The following is a 20,560-nucleotide window of genomic DNA, read 5'->3' as shown; positions in this document are numbered from 1 at the left end:
GGAACACAGTGTACATGTGCTTTTCCACAAAACACCAGTGGTTCACGTAGTGAATCTTACAGTTCTAACTTGCCAACCGTGGTCTGTATGGAGTTGTTCAATAAAGGGCCCAAAATTAAGATAACATAGATGGGAGAGGTCTCTATGAATAGGAATTCCTAAGTATTTGATACCCTGTGAGGGCCAGGCAAAGGGAAAGTTGGACTGGATGGAATCCTATATGGATTTGGGGAGGGAGACATCGAGGGCCTCAGACTTCGCTGCATTGATTTTAAAATTTGACCATGTAACAAAGTGATCTATTTCAGCCATAACAGCATGGATGGATATATGTGATTGAGTGATATATACTAGGACATCATCAGCAAATAGAGAGCACATGTACTCGGTGCCTCCCACCTCAATCCACCTAATATTGGGGTTATGGCGAATTGATGAGAGCAGGTGCTCCGTCACTAGAATGTATAAGAGAGGGGACAGAGCACATCCCTGCCTTGTCCCATTGGTGATTGTGAAAGGTGATGAAAATGTTCTGATGCACCCCCTGGGCCTTGGGACACCCGGAGCCGGACCCTTTTTGGTGGATGCTGGTGGTTGTAGTCTTCGTGGCGGCGACCCGGTTCCGTGGCTCAGGGTGGTCAAACCAGTGGCGGAACTATTTATGTGGTTTCGATGTTTAAATGTCCGACTACGCCACCCGTGGATTGCGGTCAGAGTGAACCGCCGCTGCAGGGCAGACCGCTGAGGCTGGTGTTGTGGGTGCAGCAGAGCGTAGCATAACTCCCCACGGGAGGAGTATAGCCTCAGGGCAGTGTATGCGGAGGATGGGGGTGATGGTGCAGGGCAGCAGCAGTAATGACACGGAGTCAGTGATGCAGTCCAGGGCCTTTACTCACAGTTCTTATTATCCAGACCACGTCTGCAGGTAACGGCTGCCCACGTCGTACTGTGCTCACCAGGTGAGGGGCTCAGACAACTCCCAGATAACTTTGGAGCGCTTCACAGGACCCCCTTTGTGTGTCCTTTGTCTGGCCTTTCTTACCAACCCTTCTGTCCGGCTGCCTCGGGCCTCCTCTTGGTAAACTTGGCGCCAGTTTCCCTGACCCTATGTGGTGCCTTCCTAGCGGGTGTAGCGAGGGGCTGCGCCACATAAAATGTCAGAGCCTCCGGTTTCTAGCTGAGGGTCGTTTCCTGCCTCCACTAGTTTTGGGGACCGGTCTCCCCCTTTGGCCTGACCCCTCCACGCAGGTGGATTCGGGCGTGCGGTGGCGACTCGCCCGTCCGCACCCCTGGGATCCCTTCATTCCTCGTTCCTGGAGCCTTCTCCGCTCCTCTTCCTTCCTTCTCCCTCTTCCAGGCCTGGGCCTCTGTTACTAGGCCCGCCTCCGGAGCAGAGCTCATGCAGAGCCCCTGCTCCCTGCCACTTCTGCTCAGACTTCTCTGCACTGAACTAAGATGGTGCCCACCTTTTATACTCCCTTCTCAATGCACCCAGGAACTGCTTCCTCCCTGCTCCTGCACTACAGAGTTCCACTTCCTCAGTGTTCCCTCCCCCCACTCCAGCCAGGGACAGGGACTGTCGTGCCCATCTCAGAGGCATATTGGTCGCCCTGCCCCACGGCAATGTGGTGTAATGCATGCAGGTGTCGGGTCCTGATCCACACTCCATCCTTACCTGAGAGTGAGATATCACACCTCTGGGTGAGGTGCAATACCTCTGTAGCAACCGAGCCCTCAGGGTGCTACAGTTCCATTTATCTTCATCCTAGGTGACATATTGTGATACAGGACCGTGATTTTGGCTATAGAAGGGTCCCCTAGACCCCTACCCCAAGCTTTTTAAGAGAATCATATATGGCGTGCCAGGAGACTCTATGGAATGCTTTCTCAGCATCCAACGAGAGTATCTAATTACAAATTTTTAACTGCATCTAGCCCAGGAAATACTTTGTGCCTAGTAGCAGTGTCTGCTAGTCAGCGGATTATCCCGGCTGTTAAGCAAGCTACACCACCTGTAGTTTGGACACTTAATTTTTTCAAAGGAAATGCTTCGGGACCACGGGATACTCAGTGAAGAGCATCAGGAGGCACCCCAAGGCATAGGGGCTGGGACTGGCAGTAGGATGCCTTGCGGTGGACAGCCGAGCTCGATCCTTATAAAAGCTTTTTAACTGCAGCAGCTTTAGTGGACGCTACTGGAGCTGGAATTACGCGGCTGCTGGCATGAGACTTGCCCTCCAATAGATCCTTGTAAATGGATTTAAAGTGTATTCATTCAAATTAGAGAGACAATTTAAATTAAAAAGCTTAGAGCTGCCACCACCACACGGGGGCTCGCTCGACCCACCAGCGGACAGGCACCAGTATTGGGAGAGGGGGGCTGGCCGTCAGGGTTCACCGCGGCTCTGGCACAAACCCGGCGACACGGAGGTGGCACGGGCAGGAGCGGACTGAACGTGTCGGCTTCTCACTTTTTGGATTTTAGAAGGGCATGACATGCCTATATTTGTGTCTCCCCCTCCTTTTACTCCTCCACCTCTTTTCTTTTCGCATGACTATATGTACTTGTCACTTTTCCATGTGTTAGTTGTGTCTTCTGAGCAGTTTGTCAGCTTTTGGACACCTTTGAAGGTGTTTTCTATGTGTTTCTATGTGTTTTTGTTTGCCTGCCATTGGTTTTAACGGTGTTCGAAGGTGTTCGACGAACAGTTCGACGAACAGTTCGGCGAACACATGGGTGTTCGACGAACCGAACCGAACTCGAACACTACGGGGGTGGCTCAACACTATAGAGGACTTCCTTGGAGAAATGACAGCTGGAGTAGATACGGTTTTCCAAAAGTCAGTCCTTTAACCGATCTAAAAAATATGGCTGTGGTGAAATACAACTCACCGATAAGCTGTGGACTGGCTCTGTACCATCCCTGGCCGCATTCACTTGTCCACGTGTTTGAGGTTAGGCGGTCCTTTCCAGTAAGTGCACTGGGGAGGGCACGGGTAATGTTGTAGGACCCGTGCTTGAGGAAGGCGGAGACGACACTGGGACAAATAGTGGAGGCTGGGGATCGAGTATGGACACCAGGCCGCCACGGTCATAAGGTTGTGGACAGCTTCCGCCTACACGAGCCTAAAATGCCACATTTCAAGTGCAAGCAGCTGTCAAAAATTTGGCAGCATAGTATTCAGCCTGTGGGTGGGTGGGTGGGTGGCCAGCTGCATACTTGTGCTTGCATTCCGAGGAATGGGGTAGGGACAACTGAACACTGCGCTCGGCCAAGGACGTGAACGGTGATTGTTGCAAGTCTGCAATGACAGAGGCATCTTAGCATGCGCCAAGGATGCAAAAACACATCAAAAACGCTATGTGTGAACATAGCCCGAGGTGTGGAAGAGCATTTTTGTGTTTGGTTATTTATTTTGCCTTATATACAAGTCATTACCCTGGAAAGGATGTTCCCTAACATTTTTCCCAGGAAAATACATTTTGGTTTCTTTTTGCATGTTTTATTGTGAGTCCATAAAAGTGGCGTAATACCTCTGACAACATTGTTGACAGCAGTGACCTGGGCATCCAAGATGCTTCCAGGGCTCTTCACCATGCTGATCCCATGTCATTTGAGCACTGTTCCCATCGATTTGGGCAATTTTTATGCCCTCTGCAGACCGCCGGAGAAAGCAGCCGGAAAAATGCTCGAGTTTCCCATAGACTTACATTGGGCTCGTTACTCGGTCCGAGCACTCGAGCATTCCAATTTACTTGACCCGAACAACGAGTACCCTAGCATTTTAGTGCTCGCTCATAACTACTGAAGACACGTTCTGAGAGAACGCAAGCTGCCGGGCATGATAAAACCTCCAAGGCGTAACAGGCGAGCTCAGGCCATTCATCCATTTTTGAAAACCAAAATGTAAAAGGGTCCAAATCCTCCCTGATGGTATTCATATTAAGCTCTAGATACTCCTCCACCATCCTCTCCAGTCTTTCACCCCGTGTCAGACTTGTACTCTGTTGTGCTGGTGCACGAAGTGGTCTAAAAAATGTGTGAAAGTACTCACAGAAATTACTTCTGCCACTTACTCTGCTGCTGCTGCTGCTAATGTTTTGGCATTGACGAACTGACATGCCGGAGGTTGAAAGACTACAGCCACCAGAATATCAAGGAATCATCTCCTACATTACAAAACCAAACAAGAAAGCATCCGGGTGCCTCTAGTAGTCACCTACAATCCAAATCTGGAGGTGCTAAGGATAGCTGGATGAAAACTACAACCTTTACTACAAAAAGATACCCGATTACAATCCATATTTCCAGAACCCCCACTTCTGTGTTTCAGGCAGCCTCCAAATCTAAGAAGCATCATTGTCAGAATCTCCCTTTCATCTCCACCAGCTACAGGTACCTTTCCTTGCAACCAGAAAAAATGTAAAACCTGTCCGTTTATAATGACCATACATAAGATGAAGATACCCAACTCACATCAGGACTACAAGATCCCAGGTACTTTCAGCTGTATCACATCTAATGTAGTGTACTTAATTATATGTACCAAATGTCAATCTGGGTGTCTGTATGTAGGGGAGACGGGGCAAAAACTTAGGACAAGGATGAATCATCATCGCCACAAAATAAAAGAAAAAAGAATATATCTACTTGTAGCTAAGAATTTTTGTTCCCCTGAGCACACCATCAAAGACATGAAATTACTGTTATTAAAAGGTAACTTCAAATCTCAGAGAGAAAGGAGAGTCTCGGAATATAAACTAATGGTGACCTTTGACACCTTCAGAGCAGGAATGAATGTGTTGCATGGATTTATGTAACATTACATCATCAACTAAGGAATGTAGCCATCAGACTTGTGGGTTCATCACAACACTGCACCAAACAAGAAAACTTTCACAGTCCTTATCTATGAACTGCTAAAATATTTAGAGCCAGAAATGTTTATCTCTCCCATAGTAATAGCTTTGCTTTTCATCACCTGTCTCATCTATTGCATTATTTCTGTGCCATATTGTGTATAAATATGTGACTCTTCAGATTTTGGGTTATACTAGCCTGATGAAGAGGCATGAGTAGTCTCGAAAGCTTGCAACCTTTTACCATCTATTCAGTTAGCTATTAAAAGGTATCAACCACTGAGGACTCTCAAATCGAAATGTTTTTCAAGACTACAGCTGCAATGCACACTGTGTGCCTCACACCTATCTTGGGGAAAAGGTCTATTAAGGCTGTTTAAAAGCTTGTTTCGATACTCCGACATAAGCGGGTCCCTTTCCAGGACGGGAAGCATCTGGCAAAATTGACTCTTATAACGTGGATCTAACAGAGAGGCAACCCAGTAGTCAGCATTATTTCAAATCCTAACTATACGGGCTCTTCCAGGAGGTCCAAAGCTAGGCTGTATACTGGACTGCGTAACACTGATGCTTGTTTCCTCCATCCCCTCCTGCCAACCACGTTCAACCGAGAGGGGATGATTATCCTCTTCATCCTCTGACAGCTACTCACACATCACCTCTTCCTCCTCCATTACTTCCTCAGCTCTTGCACCTTCAGTAACAGTTTGCCTGGTATCACCATACCGCCTCGATCACATGAATGCATCGTCATTTGGCATCCGCCTTTGTGACAAGAGTCTGGAACTTTGAGACATTCTCATCCCTTCCGAATCCTCCTCTTCTTCTGGGACCACCACCACCTACCGCAGGTTATTCAAAGTCAACATTTAGATGACTGGAATAGTGATGCTGATGATGGCATCTTCAGCGCTAACCAGTTTAGTAACCATTTCAAAACTGTGCAGAAGGGTGCAGAGGTCCTCAATCTGTTCCCACTCCGTAAACTTGTTATGCCCCAAGTCCGTACTGCATTGGCCCAGGCTATACGACATGACATACTGCGTCAGAGCTTGTTGCTGCTACCACACTTGCTGCAGCATGTGCAAAGTGGAATTCTACCTCGTCGGCACATCGCAGATCAACTTGTTAACTGGCACGGACAAAGACCTCTGTATCGATGCAAGTCGATTACATGAGGGGTAAGAATGGCGAAAGTGGGCACACAGCTTCCGTGCTTTGTGAAGCAGCTCATCCAGATCAGGATAGTGGCGGAGAAATTGCTGTACCACCAGGTTGAGGACGTGAGCCATGCAAGGCATGTGTGTGAGCTTGCCTCGGCCTAGGGCACTAACAGGTTCGTACTGTTATCCCACATGGCCTTTCCTGGCTTTAGGTTTAGTGGAGACAGCCATTGCTCAAACAGAGCCTGGAGAGCTGCCCACAACTCTTCATCTGTATGACTGCGATCTCCAAGGCATATTAATTTTAAGACTGCCTGATTGCGGTGAGCCCTGACTGCGCAGTATGGAGGTGGTGTGGATTCTCTCTGCACCCTTGGAACGCATGTCTCATCAAGGCAGAGGTTGATTGCGCAGGTGGAGGCCCTAGAGAAGGTGGAGGATGCAGAAGTAGTGGAGGAAGTAGGAAATACAGAGGTTTCTTCTGCAAGCCTTGGGGATTCCAAGATTTGTGGATCAGCCCCTTCCCCGCCTGCCCCCACAGCCACCAGAATTACCCAGTTCCCAATCAGCGAGATATAATGCCCTTGGACATGCTTACTCGTCCAGGTGTCTGTGGTGAAATGCACACTGGCAGACGTAGATTTAGACAAGGAACGGGTGATGTTGTCTGCGACATGCTGGTGTAGCGCAGGCACAGCTGTCTTAGAGGAGTAATGGCGACTGGGAAACTGGTACTGGGGGACTGAAATGGCCATCAGCTTTCGTAAACCATCTGTATCTACCAGGCGGAAAGGCAGCATTTCCGTGGCCAACAGATTGGAGATGGTGGAGTTCAACCTCTTAGCTTTGTCATGCGTAGGATGAAACAATCTTTTACGTGACCACAACTGCAGGACAGAGGGCTGGCAGCGGTGCTGAGAGAGGGCGGAGTATAGTGAACGGGACAAACTGCTGGATCGTGAGTGAGGTGCAGGCGCAAATGTTACGGTGGATTGAGAAACATACGGTGTGCTCGGTGAAACAAACACAGCAGGCGTGCCCACTTCCGTTACAGCTGACGGGCTGTCACTCAGCCTGACTGGAGTGGGTAAAGAACCGGAGTTTCTGCAATGGGAGACCTGCATGACAATACTTGGCATGGTAACAGAGGAGGAGGAAGAAGCAGCGGATGCATTTGATGGGGCAGCTGATGGTTGTTGAGGTGCGTTGGTCCGCATTTCAGCACGGTGAGATTCCCAGTGTAACGCATATTGTTTGAGCATGCATGTAGTAGTCAAATTATTGCAGTTTTTGCCTCTAATGATTTTTTTATTGCAAAATTTGCATATAACGTGAGTTGTCTCATCCTTTGCGGTGACAAAAAAGGCCCGAGCAGGTTTCTGACCCTCGTCACCAGACGTTATCCGCAGGGGAGGGAGGTGATCCCAATGAGACTCAGATACCTGAAGCTGATGCGGACTGTACTGTGCTGTCATGGCAACAAGAGAAGAGTCACTGTGAGGGAGAGGAATGGGATAACATATTGGATGATGACGAGGTTGAAGATTTTACTTGATGTGAACACAGAGTCACGCAGCCGAGAAGCTCATCTGAGGAGGTGGAATCATAGAATCATAGAATGGTAGAGTTGGAGGGGACCTCCTGGGTCATCTGGTCCAACCCCCTGCTCAAAGCAGGATTCACTAAATCATCTCAGACAGATGTCTGTCCAGCCTCTGTTTGAAGACCTCCATTGAAGGAGAACTCACCACCTCTCGTGGGTGCCTGTTCCACTCATTGATCACCCTGTCAAAGAAGTTTTTTCTAATATCTAATCTGTGTCTCCTCCCATTCAGTTTCATCCCATTGCTTCTAGTCTTTCCTAGTGTTGAGCCACCCCCGTAGTGTTCGAGTTCGGTTCGGTTCGTCGAACACCCGTATGTTCGCCGAACTGTTCGAACACCGTTAAAACCAATGGCAGGCAAACAAAAACACATAGAAACACATAGAAAACACCTTCAAAGGTGTCCAAAAGCTGACAAACTGCTCAGAAGACACAACTAACACATGGAAAAGTGACAAGTACATATAGTCATGCGAAAAGAAAAGAGGTGGAGGAGTAAAAGGAGGGGGAGACACAGATATAGGCATGTCATGCCCTTCTAAAATCCAAAAAGTGAGAAGCCGACACGGCCAGTCCGTTCCTGCCCGTGCCACCTCCGTGTCACCGGGTTTGTGCCAGAGCCACGGTGGACCCTGACGGCCAGCCCCCCTCTCCCAATACTGGTGCCTGTCCGCTGGTGGGTCGAGCGAGCCCCCCTGTGGTGGAGGCAGCTCTAAGCTTTTTAATTTAAATTGTCTCTCTAATTTGAATGAATACACTTTAAATCCTTTTACAAGGATCTATTGGAGGGCAAGTCTGATGCCAGCAGCCGCGTAATTCCAGCTCCAGTAGCGTCCACTAAAGCTGCTGCAGTTAAAAAGCTTTTATAAGGATCGAGCTCGGCGGTCCACCGCAAGGCGTCCTACCGCCAGTCCCAGCCCCTATGCCTTGGGGTGCCTCCTGATGCTCTTCACTGAGTATCCCGGGGTCCCGAAGCATTTCCTTTGAAAAAATTAAGTGTCCAAACTACAGGTGGTGTAGCTTGCTTAACAGCTGGGATAATCCGCTGACTAGCAAACACTGTGTAACGGGTCTGGGAGGCGGAACCTCTGAGCTACTATACAAGGGGGCGGTCCTTGTAAGGGAGCGGGTGGCGACCAGGGAAGATGGGCAGGCAGTCACAGCAGGTGACCGGGACAGTCTCTGGGTGAACGGGCTGGAGGTCACGGCAAGTGACCGGGGCAGTCTCTGGATGAACGGGCAGGAGGTCACGGCAAGTGACCGGGGCAGTCTCTGGATGAACGGGCAGGAGGTCACGGCAAGTGACCGGGGCAGTCTCTGGGTAAAGGGTAGGTACGACCTGTGATGGCTAAGCCTCCAGGTAGGCTAGCAGGCAGATGGTAGATGTGTGCTCCCAGGTGAGCAAGCGAGAGTCTCTGGATAAACGGGTGGTCACGGCATGTGACGGCGGAGCCTCCAGGTAGGCCAACAGACAGGCAGCAGATGAGCGCTCCCAGGTGAGTGAGCAGGAGTCTCTGGAATGGCAGGTGGTCACAGCACGTGACGGCGGAGCCTCCAGGTAGGCCAACAGACAGGCAGCAGATGAGCGCTCCAGGTGAGCGGGCAGGAGTCTCTGGAATGGCAGGTGGTCACAGCACGTGACGGCGGAGCCTCCAGGTAGGCCAACAGACAGGCAGCAGATGAGCGCTCCAGGTGAGCGGGCAGGAGTCTCTGGAATGGCAGGTCGTCACAGCACGTGACGGCGGAGCCTCCAGGTAGGCTAGCAGGCAGGTAGCAGATGTGCGCTCCCAGGTGAGCGGGCAAGCTGGTCCATAGACAGACTGACAGGAGTAGGAAGGCAGACCGTCAGACCTCAGGCTAGCAAGCAGGTAGGAGGAATGTCAGGCAGGAAACAGAGAGCAAACTGGCAGGATTCTGGCAGGTAACTGGCAGGTAACTGGCAACGGGACCTAAGGGCTGAAGGAGAGTAGTGAACAGTGCAACAACATTGCTCGGGCACCTCCATTTTGGAGGAGGTGCCTTATATATGGTGAAGTCCTCCGGCCATTGGCCGGGGACTCCTTAGGATGGCGCGCGCGGCCCCTTTAAGAGGGAGGGAGCGCGCGCGCGCCCTAAGCACAGTGGCCGGGAAGGAGCGCGCGCTGCCAGCAGAGCGGGAGGAGGACACCGGGCTCGGATCAGAGGGGTGAGGGGAACAGCGTCCCTGCCTAGCAGAGGGCAGGGACGCCGGCGCTACACACTGCTACTAGGCACAAAGTATTTCCTGGGCTAGATGCAGTTAAAAATTTGTAATTAGATACTCTCGTTGGATGCTGAGAAAGCATTCCATAGAGTCTCCTGGCACGCCATATATTATTCTCTTAAAAAGCTTGAGGTAGGGGTCTAGGGGACCCTTTTATAGCCAAAATCATGGCCCTGTATCGCAATACGTCACCTAGGCTGAAGACAAATGGAACTGTAGCACCCCGAGGGCTTGGTTGTTACTGAGGTATTGCACCTCACCCAGAGGTGTGATATCTCACTCTCAGGTAAGGATGGAGTGTGGATCAGGACCCCGACACCTGCATGCATTACACCACATTGGCGTGGGGCAGGGCGACCAATATGCCTCTGAGATGGGCACGACAGTCCCTGTCCCTGGCTGGAGTTGGGGGAGGGAACACTGAGGAAGGGGAACCCTGTAGTGTAGGAGCAGGGAGGAAGCAGTTCCTGGGTGCATTGAGAAGGAAGTATAAAAGGTGGGCACCATCTTAGTTCAGTGCAGAGAAGTCTGAGCAGAAGTGGCAGGGAGCAGGGGCTCTGCATGAGCTCTGCTCCGGAGGCGGGCCTAGTAACAGAGGCCCAGGCCTGGAAGAGGGAGAAGGAAGGAAGAGGAGCGGAGAAGGCTCCAGGAACGAGGAACGAAGGAATCCCAGGGGTGCGGACGGGCGAGTCGCCACCGCACGCCCGAATCCACCTGCGTGGAGGGGTCAGGCCAAAGGGGGAGACCGGTCCCCGAAACTAGTGGAGGCAGGAAACGACCCTCAGCTAGAAACCGGAGGCTGTGACATTTTATGTGGCGCAGCCCCTCGCTACACCCGCTAGGAAGGCACCACATAGGGTCAGGGAAACTGGCGCCAAGTTTACCAAGAGGAGGCCCGAGGCAGCCGGACAGAAGCGTTGGTAAGAAAGGCCAGACAAAGGACACACAAAGGGGGTCCTGTGAAGTGCTCCAAAGTTATCTGGGAGTTGTCTGAGCCCCTCACCTGGCAAGCACAGTACGACGTGGGCAGCCGTTACCTGCAGAAGTGGTCTGGATAATTTGAGTAAAGGCCCTGGACTGCATCACTGACTCCGTGTCATTACTGCTGCTGCCCTGCACCATCACCCCCATCCTCCGCATACACTGCCCTGAGGCTATACTCCTCCCATGGGGAGTTATGCTACACTCTGCTGCACCCACAACACCAGCCTCAGCGGTCTGCCCTGCAGCGGCGATTCACTCTGACCGCAATCCACGGGTGGCGTAGTCGGACATTTAAACATCAAAACCACATAAATAGTTCGGCCACTGGTTTGACTGCCCTGAGCCAAGGAACCAGGTCGCCGCCACAGAGACTACAACCACCAGCATCCACCAAAAAGGGTCCGGCTCCGGGTGTCCCAAGGCCCAGGGGGTGCATCAGAACATTTTCATCACCTTTCATAATCACCAATGGGACAAGGCAGGGATGTCCTCTGTCCCCTCTCTTATACATCCTAGTGATGGAGCACCTGCTCTCATCAATTCGCCATAACCCCAATATTAGGTGGATTGAGGTGGGAGGCACCGAGTACAAGTGCTCTGCATTTGCTGATGATGTCCTAGTATATATCACTCAATCACATATATCCATCCCTGCTGTTATGGCTGAAATAGATCACTTTGTTACATGGTCAAATTTTAAAATCAATGCAGCGAAGTCTGAGGCCCTCGATGTCTCCCTCCCAAAATCCATACAGGATTCCATCCAGTCCAACTTTCCCTTTGCCTGGCCCTCACAGGGTATCAAATACTTAGGAATTCCTATTCATAGAGACCTCTCCCGTCTATGTTATCTTAATTTTGGGCCTTTATTGAACAACTCCATACAGACCACGGTTGGCAAGTTAGAACTGTAAGATTCACTACGTGAACCACTGGTGTTTTGTGGAAAAGCACATGTACACTGTGTTACAAATTATTATGCAAAAAGTGTTTAGGAGTTATAAGAGAAGAATTTGTTTGTTTGTCAGTTAAACTCATTGATGGTGATGTGTGTCAGGGCTCTTTATATCACTGTAAGCAATTGCAGACACCTGTGCTAATTAGTTTGGCAGGTGTGTCCAATGAAAGGCAAGACTACTTAAGAAGGCTGTCCCACATTATTAAGCAGCCTACATTTTCTGCCAAAATGGGAAAGAAAAAGGATGTGTCGGCTGCTGAGAAGCAACAAATTGTGGAGTGTTTAGGTCAAGGCATGACTACAATCAACATTGTGCGATGATCAGGATGAAGTGTCTTGGCAATCAAGAAGTATGTAGCTGATTCACAGTACACACGTGTGCATGCTGAAAAGGGCAAATTGAGGACTCTTTCCTACAGGCAACTACGTCAGGTTAAAAGCGCAGCGGCAAAAAAGCCTTGTCATAGCAGCAGACAAGTTTTTGAAGCTGCTGGTGCCTCCAACGTCCTCCGAACAACAAGATGCAGGGTCCTTCAGAGGTTTGCAGCTGTGCGTACGCCATCCTGTCGACCTCCTCTATCCACTTCACACAAGCAGAAACGGCTCCAGTGGGCCAAACATTACATGAAGACTGATTTCAAAACTGTTTTGTTCACGGATGAGTGCCGTGCAACGCTCGATGGTCCAGATGGTTGGAGTGGAGGATGGCTGGTTGATGGACACCCCATGCAAACACGGCTACAGCGCCAACAAGGAGGAGGTGGAGTAATGTTTTGGGCTGGAATCATGGGGAGAGAGATTGTCGGCCCTTTAGGATCCCTGAAGGCGTAAAGATGAACTCCATAATGTATGTGGAGTTTCTCAAACAGCACTTCCTGCCATGGTTCAAGAAGAAGAACCGTGTATTCCACAGCAAGATCATTTTTATGCATGATAATGCACCGTCTCATGCTGCACATAACACATCTGCATCTCTGGCTGATATGGGCATAAACATGGACAAACTTATGGTGTGACCCCCATGCTCCCCTGACCTCTACCCCATTCAGAACCTCTGGAGCATCATCAAAAGGAGTGTCTATGATGGCGGGAGGCAGTTCACATCTAAGCAACAGCTCTGGGAGGGTATTCTGTCCTCATGCAAAACAATTGAAGCAGAAACCATCCAAAACCTGACAAATTCAATGGACGAGAGAGTTCAGAAGCTCCTTTCGAACAAGGGGTCCTATGTACAAATGTAACATCACCTAGAATAAAGTTTTGAGTTGAAAACTGTTTGATTTCAGTTTCTCATAACCTGCTAATGCTTATAATTTCAAAAATGACCATTTTTTTTGGTCTTTATTAAAATGAAAAGGTTGATCGAAGAGTGTGGGGGATCTAAGAGTGTGGCAACCCAGTAGTCAGGATTACTTCGAATTCTGACAATCTGAGGGTCATGTTGCAGGTAGTGCAGCAAGAAGGCACTTATGTGTCTTGCGCATCTCGGAGCCCCAAAATTATTTTCCGGGCTAGATGCAGCTAAAAATTATTATTAATTTTAAATCTGGTGGAGCTTAGTATAGATGGCATAATATAATCAGTACTGCACACTGCTACAAAGCCCAAATTATTTTCCAGCCAAGATACAGATAAACATGATTAGTAATTTTAAATCTGGTGGAGCTTAGTATAGATGGCCTATTAGAATCAGTGCTGCACACTGCTACAAAGCCCAAATTATTTTCCAGCCAAGATACAGATAAACATGATTAGTAATTTGAAAGCTTAAAACGGTTGGTGAGGTGATTTTAACCAATCATCAAGCTTTTACTCTCCCCAGGATGACACAGGGGAAGAAAAGTCGTTTCGGATCCATGATTTGTTCATCTTTATGAATGTGAGTCTGTCTACATTATCAGTGGAGAGCCGCGTGCGCTTATCTGTCAGCACACCATCAGCAGCGCTGAACACACGTTCAGACAGAACGCTGGCTGCGGGGCATGACAAGATCTCCAAGGCGTAAGTGGCTAGCTCCGGCCATTTATCCAGATTGGAAGCCCAGAAAGAGCAAGGGTCCAGTGACACAGTCATGGCTTCAATGTTTACTTGGAGATACTCTTGTACCATCGTCTCTAGGCGTTGGCTATGTGTCAGACCTCTTGTCTCCTGTGGCCTTGCAAAGGATGGGCTAAAAAAGTGGTGAAATGATTCCGCAAAATTGATGTTACCAGCAGATACTGTGTTTCTGTTAGGGTTTGAGTGCTGAACACTCGACGGTCCCACGGTTGGCAAGTTGGAACTGTGAGATTCACTACGTGCACCACTGGTGTTTTGTGGAAAAGCACATGTAAGATTCTGCAACAGTCTCTGCTGATACTCCTGCATGCGTGCATCCCTTTCTATGGCAGGAATAATTTCTGCAAATTTACTTTTGTACCGGGGATCTAACAGTGTGGCAACCCAGTAGTCAGGATTATTTCTAATTCTCACAATTCGAGGGTCATGTTGCAGGTAGTGCAGCAAGAAGGCACTCATGTGTCTTGCGCATCCAGGAGCACCAAGTCCCTGTTGTGTTGGTGGCGAGGTAACAATCATGCTTCCTTCCTCTGTCCTCTCCCCCCAACCTCGCACAACAGAAATGTGATCAAGGTCTCCCTCATCTGATGAGTCTTCCAACAGTTCGTCCTCCACATCTTCCTGGGCTCCTGCACCTTCCTCACTAGTTTGGCTGCTACCATGCGCCCTGGTAAAACCATCTCCCCCACCCTCACATGCCTGCCGCCTTTGTGCTGCCGACCGTCTGGACCTTGCAGATGTTAGGCCTTCCGCATACAACTCCTGCTCCTCTACTTCCTCCACCTCCTCTTGTGCCACCACCTGACTCCGAATTCTGTTTAACATGTGCTCCAGCATGCAAATCACCAGAATAGTCATGGTGATAATGGCATCGTCAGCACTAAACATCTTTGTCGCCATTTCAAAACTGTGCAGAAGGGTGCATAGGTCCCTGATCTGAGACCACTCCTCCAGCGTGATTTGTCCCACCTCTGGATCTCGTTGGCCCAGGCTATACGTCAGAGCGTATTGCACCAGGGCTTGTCGGTGCTACCACAGTCGCTGCAACATGTGCCGAGTTGAATTCCACCGGGTAGGCACATCGCATTTTAGCCGGTGAAGTGGCAGGCCCAACGACTTCTGTAGAGATGTAAGTCGCTGAGCTGGGGGATGCGAACGGCGGAAGTGAGAACATAGCGACCGTGCCCTCTGCAGAAGGCCATCTAGTCCGGGATAGTGGGCTAAAAATTGCTGGACAACCAGGTTCAACACGTGAGCCATACAAGGCACGTGTGTGACATTGCCCCGGCGAAGGGCCGCACCCAGGTTTGCAGCATTGTCGCACACGGCCTTCCCTGGTTTCAGGTCCAGTGGAGACAACCATTCATGAAATTGGTTCTCCAGAGTTGACCACAACTCCTCATCTGTGTGACTCATATTTCCCAGACAATTCAAAGTAAAAACCGCCTGATGACGTTGAGCCCTACTGCCAGCATAGTAAGGAGGTGTGCAGGATCCCTTCTGTGCAGTTAGAAAGCTTGTGGCATGACCAGACAGGCTTTGGGTGCAGGTGGAGGACCGAGAGGAGGTTGAGGAGGCAGAAGCAGTGGAGGAACTTTGACATAAAGAGGATTGACGCACAACTCGTGGGGACGGCAAGACTTGGACAGCACCCCCTTGTCCTGCTGTCACCAGAGTTACCCAGTGCCCAGTCAGCGACATGTAATGCCCCTGTCCATGCCTACTCGTCCAAGTGTCTGTGGTGAAATGCACCCTGTCACACACAGAGTTTCTCAAAGAAGCGGTGATGTTGTGTGCGACATGCTGGTGGAGCGCAGGCACACCTTTCTTTGAGAAGTAGTGCCGACTGGGCATCTGGTACTGGGGCACTGCGATGGACATAAGGTCTCCAAAATCCTCTGTGTCCACCAGGCAGAAAGGCAGCATTTCTGTAGCCAAGAGCTTGCAGATGGTGAAATTCAACCTCTTAGCTTTCTCATGGCTCGGAGGAAATGGTCTTTTACTTGTCCACATCTGAGGGACCGAGGGCTGGCTATTGTGCTTAGACGGGGTTGATAAGGGTGTCCCCGGCAAACTGCCGGTCTGTGAGGAAGATGCAGGCGGACATGTTAGGTTGCCTTGATCCAAAGGTGGTGCTATCGATGTCGGACAGCGCTCAACACCAACTGGTGTTACCACCTAAAAAAGAAAATGATGACCTGCCAATCACGCTGGCTGTTGCGGGTAAAGAGGTGGCAGGTCTGCGTCCCAAAACAGGTGTGACTGCTGTCTCCCCAGTCACAGAGGATGAAGAGTCCGCGGATGCACAAGATATGGCAGATGGTGGTGGGCCCGGCCGGCTAGGCCGCATTGTAGCACAGTGAGCTTCCCACTGCAACTTATGCTTCATGTCCATGTGCCGGTTCATGCATGAAGTACTCAAACTATGTATTTTTTGGCCTCTACTTAGCGTTTGCTGACAAATGTTACAGATAACACGAGTTGGGTCATCTTTATCGATCTAAAAAAATGCCCAGGCTATGCAAGGCTTAGCACCCATGCGACCTGAAGAGCCACCACGACTTGTGGTGAGAGGCAGAGTTGTGTTTGAGGATGCAGTTGTTGACGTGCTTCCAGTACTACGTCTCTGTCCAGGAAAACGCATCCTGACCTCGTCGTCACTAGCATTCTCCTCCACCTCCTCTGCTGACCTCATCTCTTGGCTGACTGTGGGTTGAAAGTAAGTGGGATCTCCAACCTCATCATCATCACCCTGTGCGTTATCACACCTGTCGTTCTCAGAGCCAACCTGTTCCTGCCCTGACAAAAAACTAAAGTTGTCGCTCCAATCAGGTATTTGAGTCTCATCATCGTCTTCCTCATTGTCTCCACCAACAGGAGTTACAGTTTGGGAATGAGGGTCTACATTATGGTCAGAACCTTCAGCGTCTGATCCTGTATCCGACTCATAAAGATTCTGAGCATCAGTGCAGATCATTTCCTCGTCTGGATTCACAGAAGCGCTGGAGCCGACCTCTGATTCCCAGGCTATAGTATGAGTAAACAGCTCTGCAGACTCAACCATCTGTTCTACCTCATACTCAGACGGGCAGCTGGAGATTTGGGAGCTGTGTGGAAGCAAGTGTGATTGGGGTGACACCTTTGAGGACTGGAGTATTTGTGATGTTGAAGTTGATGTGGAGGAGAGCCCACTTAAAGGAGCACTTGATATCCGTTGAAGCACCTGCTGTTTTTGTGCCTCATCTGGAATTTGTAGCGATTGGCGTGGCCGTAAGAAAGGGATCTTATCACATTGTCCGCTAAAAGAAGTAGACATTTTAGTTTGGCTGGAAGATGGTCTTTCTTCTGCAGATGTTACTGTTGCTTTAACACCTACCCCACGGACACAACCTTTTTTCCCCTTCCCAACACGCCTATTCCCCTTTCCACCAGCAGCAGGCCTTTTTCCACTCATTTTGATGGTTAACTAATTCACAACTCTGGAGTTGTTTGCACAAAAAAACAATGGATGGGAAACGAGCAGAGCTGAGTCGCCAAACTGTGGTATTAGTCCAAAACTATTGGCTGGGTTAGATGCAGAAAAAAATTATATTAAATTTGCAACCTGATGGAGGTCAGTATAGATGGACTAATAGAGAAAGTCCCACACACTGCTAGAAGCCCAAATATTTTTTCAGAGCTAGATGCAGAAAAAAATTATATTGAATTTGCAACCTGATGGAGGTCAGTATAGATGGACTAATAGACGAAGTCCCACACACTGCTAGAAGCCCAAATATTTTTTCAGGGCTAGATGCAGAAAAAAATTATATTGAATTTGCAACCTGATGGAGGTCAGTATAGATGGACTAATAGACCAAGTCCCACACACTGCTAGAAGCCCAAATATTTTTTCAGAGCTAGATGCAGAAAAAAATTATATTGAATTTGCAACCTGATGGAGGTCAGTATAGATGGACTAATAGACCAAGTCCCACACACTGCTAGAAGCCCAAATATTTTTTCAGAGCTGAATGCAGAAAAAAAATATTTTTAATTTGCAACCTGATGGAGGTCAGTATAGATGGACTAATAGAACAAGTCCCACACACTGCTTGAAGCCCAAATATTTTTTCAGAGCTAGATGAAGAAAAAAATTATATTCAATTTGCAACCTGATGTAGGTCAGTATAGATGGACTAATAGACCAAGTCCCACACACTGCTAGAAGCCCAAATATTTTTTCAGAGCTAGATGCAGAAAAAAATTATATTCAATTTGCAAACTGATGTAGGTCAGTATAGATGGACTATTAGACCAAGTCCCACACACTGCTGGAAGCCCAAATATTTTTTCAGGGCTAGATGCAGAAAAAAATTATATTGAATTTGCAACCTGATGGAGGTCAGTATAGATGGACTAATAGACCAAGTCCCACACACTGCTAGAAGCCCAAATATTTTTTCAGAGCTAGATGCAGAAAAAAATTATATTGAATTTGCAACCTGATGGAGGTCAGTATAGATGGACTAATAGACCAAGTCCCACACACTGCTAGAAGCCCAAATATTTTTTCAGAGCTAGATGCAGAAAAAAATTATTTTTAATTTGCAACCTGATGGAGGTCAGTATAGATGGACTAATAGACCAAGTCCCACACACTGCTAGAAGCCCAAATATTTTTTCAGAGGTAGATGCAGAAAAAAATTATTTTTAATTTGCAACCTGATGGAGGTCAGTATAGATGGACTAATAGACCAAGTCCCACACACTGCTAGAAGCCCAAATATTTTTTCAGATCTAGATGCAGAAAAAAATTATATTCAATTTGCAACCTGATGGAGGTCAGTATAAATGGACTAATAGAACTAGTCCCACACACTGCTAGAAGCCCAAATATTTTTTCAGAGCTAGATGAAGAAAAAAATTATTTTTAATTTGCAACCTGATGGAGGTCAGTATAGATGGACTAATAGACCAAGTCCCACACACTGCTAGAAGCCCAAATATTTTTTCAGAGCTAGATGCAGAAAAAAATTATATTCAATTTGCAACCTGATGGAGGTCAGTATAGATGGACTAATAGAACAAGTCCCACACACTGTTAGAAGCCCAAATATTTTTTCAGAGCTAGATGCAGAAAAAAATTATATTCAGTTTGCAACCTGATGGAGGTCAGTATACATGGACTAATAGAATGATGCTGTGCCCAAAAGGTTTTACTTCACTAGGTGCTGTAAAAAAATTGGTATTCTATACACAGGTGGTGTAGCTTGCAACACAGATAGGCTACTCCACTGACTAACACACTCTGCAATAGGCCAAAAAGGTTTAGCTTTGCTAGATTTAGCCAAATGTTGTGAAAAAAACTTGCACAGCACTGGCACAGACCTGCCTGGCAAAAACTGATAGGAACTGATGTAACTTAGTCCTGAAAAGGACTGCAATTACAATTAGTCTTTACTCCCAACCTATCTATTTAAGAGCACAGACCTGCCTGATAAAAGTCGTAGGAAATGCTGTAACCTAGTCCTTAAAAGGACTGCAATCACAACTCTTCCCTACTCCCAAGCTATCTGTAGATTTGTGCGAAAATTGGCTTTAAATTAACAAGGTATAGCGCACACAGCAACAGCGGTGCCTTCTAACACGCAGCTGCAGCAGTGAGAAAATGGTGGCGACGGGGAAAATGGCTGGGTCTTATAGGGCAAGGACATGTGACATACACTGCCAATGACACATGCCCTTGCTTGTGTTAAAAAAGCAGCTCGCTCCGTGTGTGCTCTGCTGATAGGCTGACAGATTGCACCTCCCCACTGTAAATGCGGGAAAGAGAAAAAAAAATGGAGATCTTCATTATTCCTGCAGAGATCCATCCCCTGCCCCTCCCCCGCCCCGCTGTACACTCAAACTGCGTATTAACATTAATTTTCAGCATTACTGAGAAAAAATCCAGTTATGATTTTGGTGCACGAACAGTTAACAAACATAACCTCGAACAGCCGAATTTTTTTCAAATTGTTCGTGTTCGCCGAACGGCTCGAACACCGCCCAAAACAGCTCGAATTTGAGATTGGCGAACAGTTCGAGTCGAACAACGCTCATCTCTACTTAGCACCCAAGCGACCTGAAGAGCCACCACGATTTGTGGTCAGAGGCAGAGTTGTGTTTTTGAGGATGCAGTTGTTGACGTGCTTCCAGTACTACGTCTCCGTCCAGGAAGGCGCAACCTGACCTCATCATCACTAGCATCCTCCTCCACCTCCTCTGCTGACCTCATCTCTTTGCTGACTGTGGGTTGACAGTAAGTGGGATCTCCAACCTCGTCATCATCACCCTGTGTGTTTTCACACCCATCGTCCTCAGAGCCAACCTCTTCCTGCCCTGACAAGGAACTGAAGTTGTCGCTCCAATCAGGTATTTGAGTCTCATCATCGTCTTCCTCATTGTCTCCACCAACAGGAGTTACAGTTTGTGAACGAGGGTCTACATTATGGTCCGTAGGAAAAGAAAATCCCTGCACTCACGTGTTGATAATCAGTTGATTTATTCCACAACTCACACAAGACGTTTCAGCCTGTCCAAGGCTTTTTTCAATTGTGGTTAAATACATTCAGTCAAAATATTTATAAACAAATCCCCGGAAATGACATAATTCTCATTAACATAAAAAAAGAGTAGACCAATAAAAAAATTATATATAACAGAATTT

Source organism: Phyllobates terribilis, unplaced genomic scaffold (genome assembly GCF_046119375.1).
Source record: "Phyllobates terribilis strain yellow unplaced genomic scaffold, ASM4611937v1 Scaffold_12__6_contigs__length_324123572, whole genome shotgun sequence".
NCBI classification, from domain to species: domain Eukaryota; kingdom Metazoa; phylum Chordata; class Amphibia; order Anura; family Dendrobatidae; genus Phyllobates; species Phyllobates terribilis.
Note: the sequence above shows the minus strand (reverse complement) of the source record.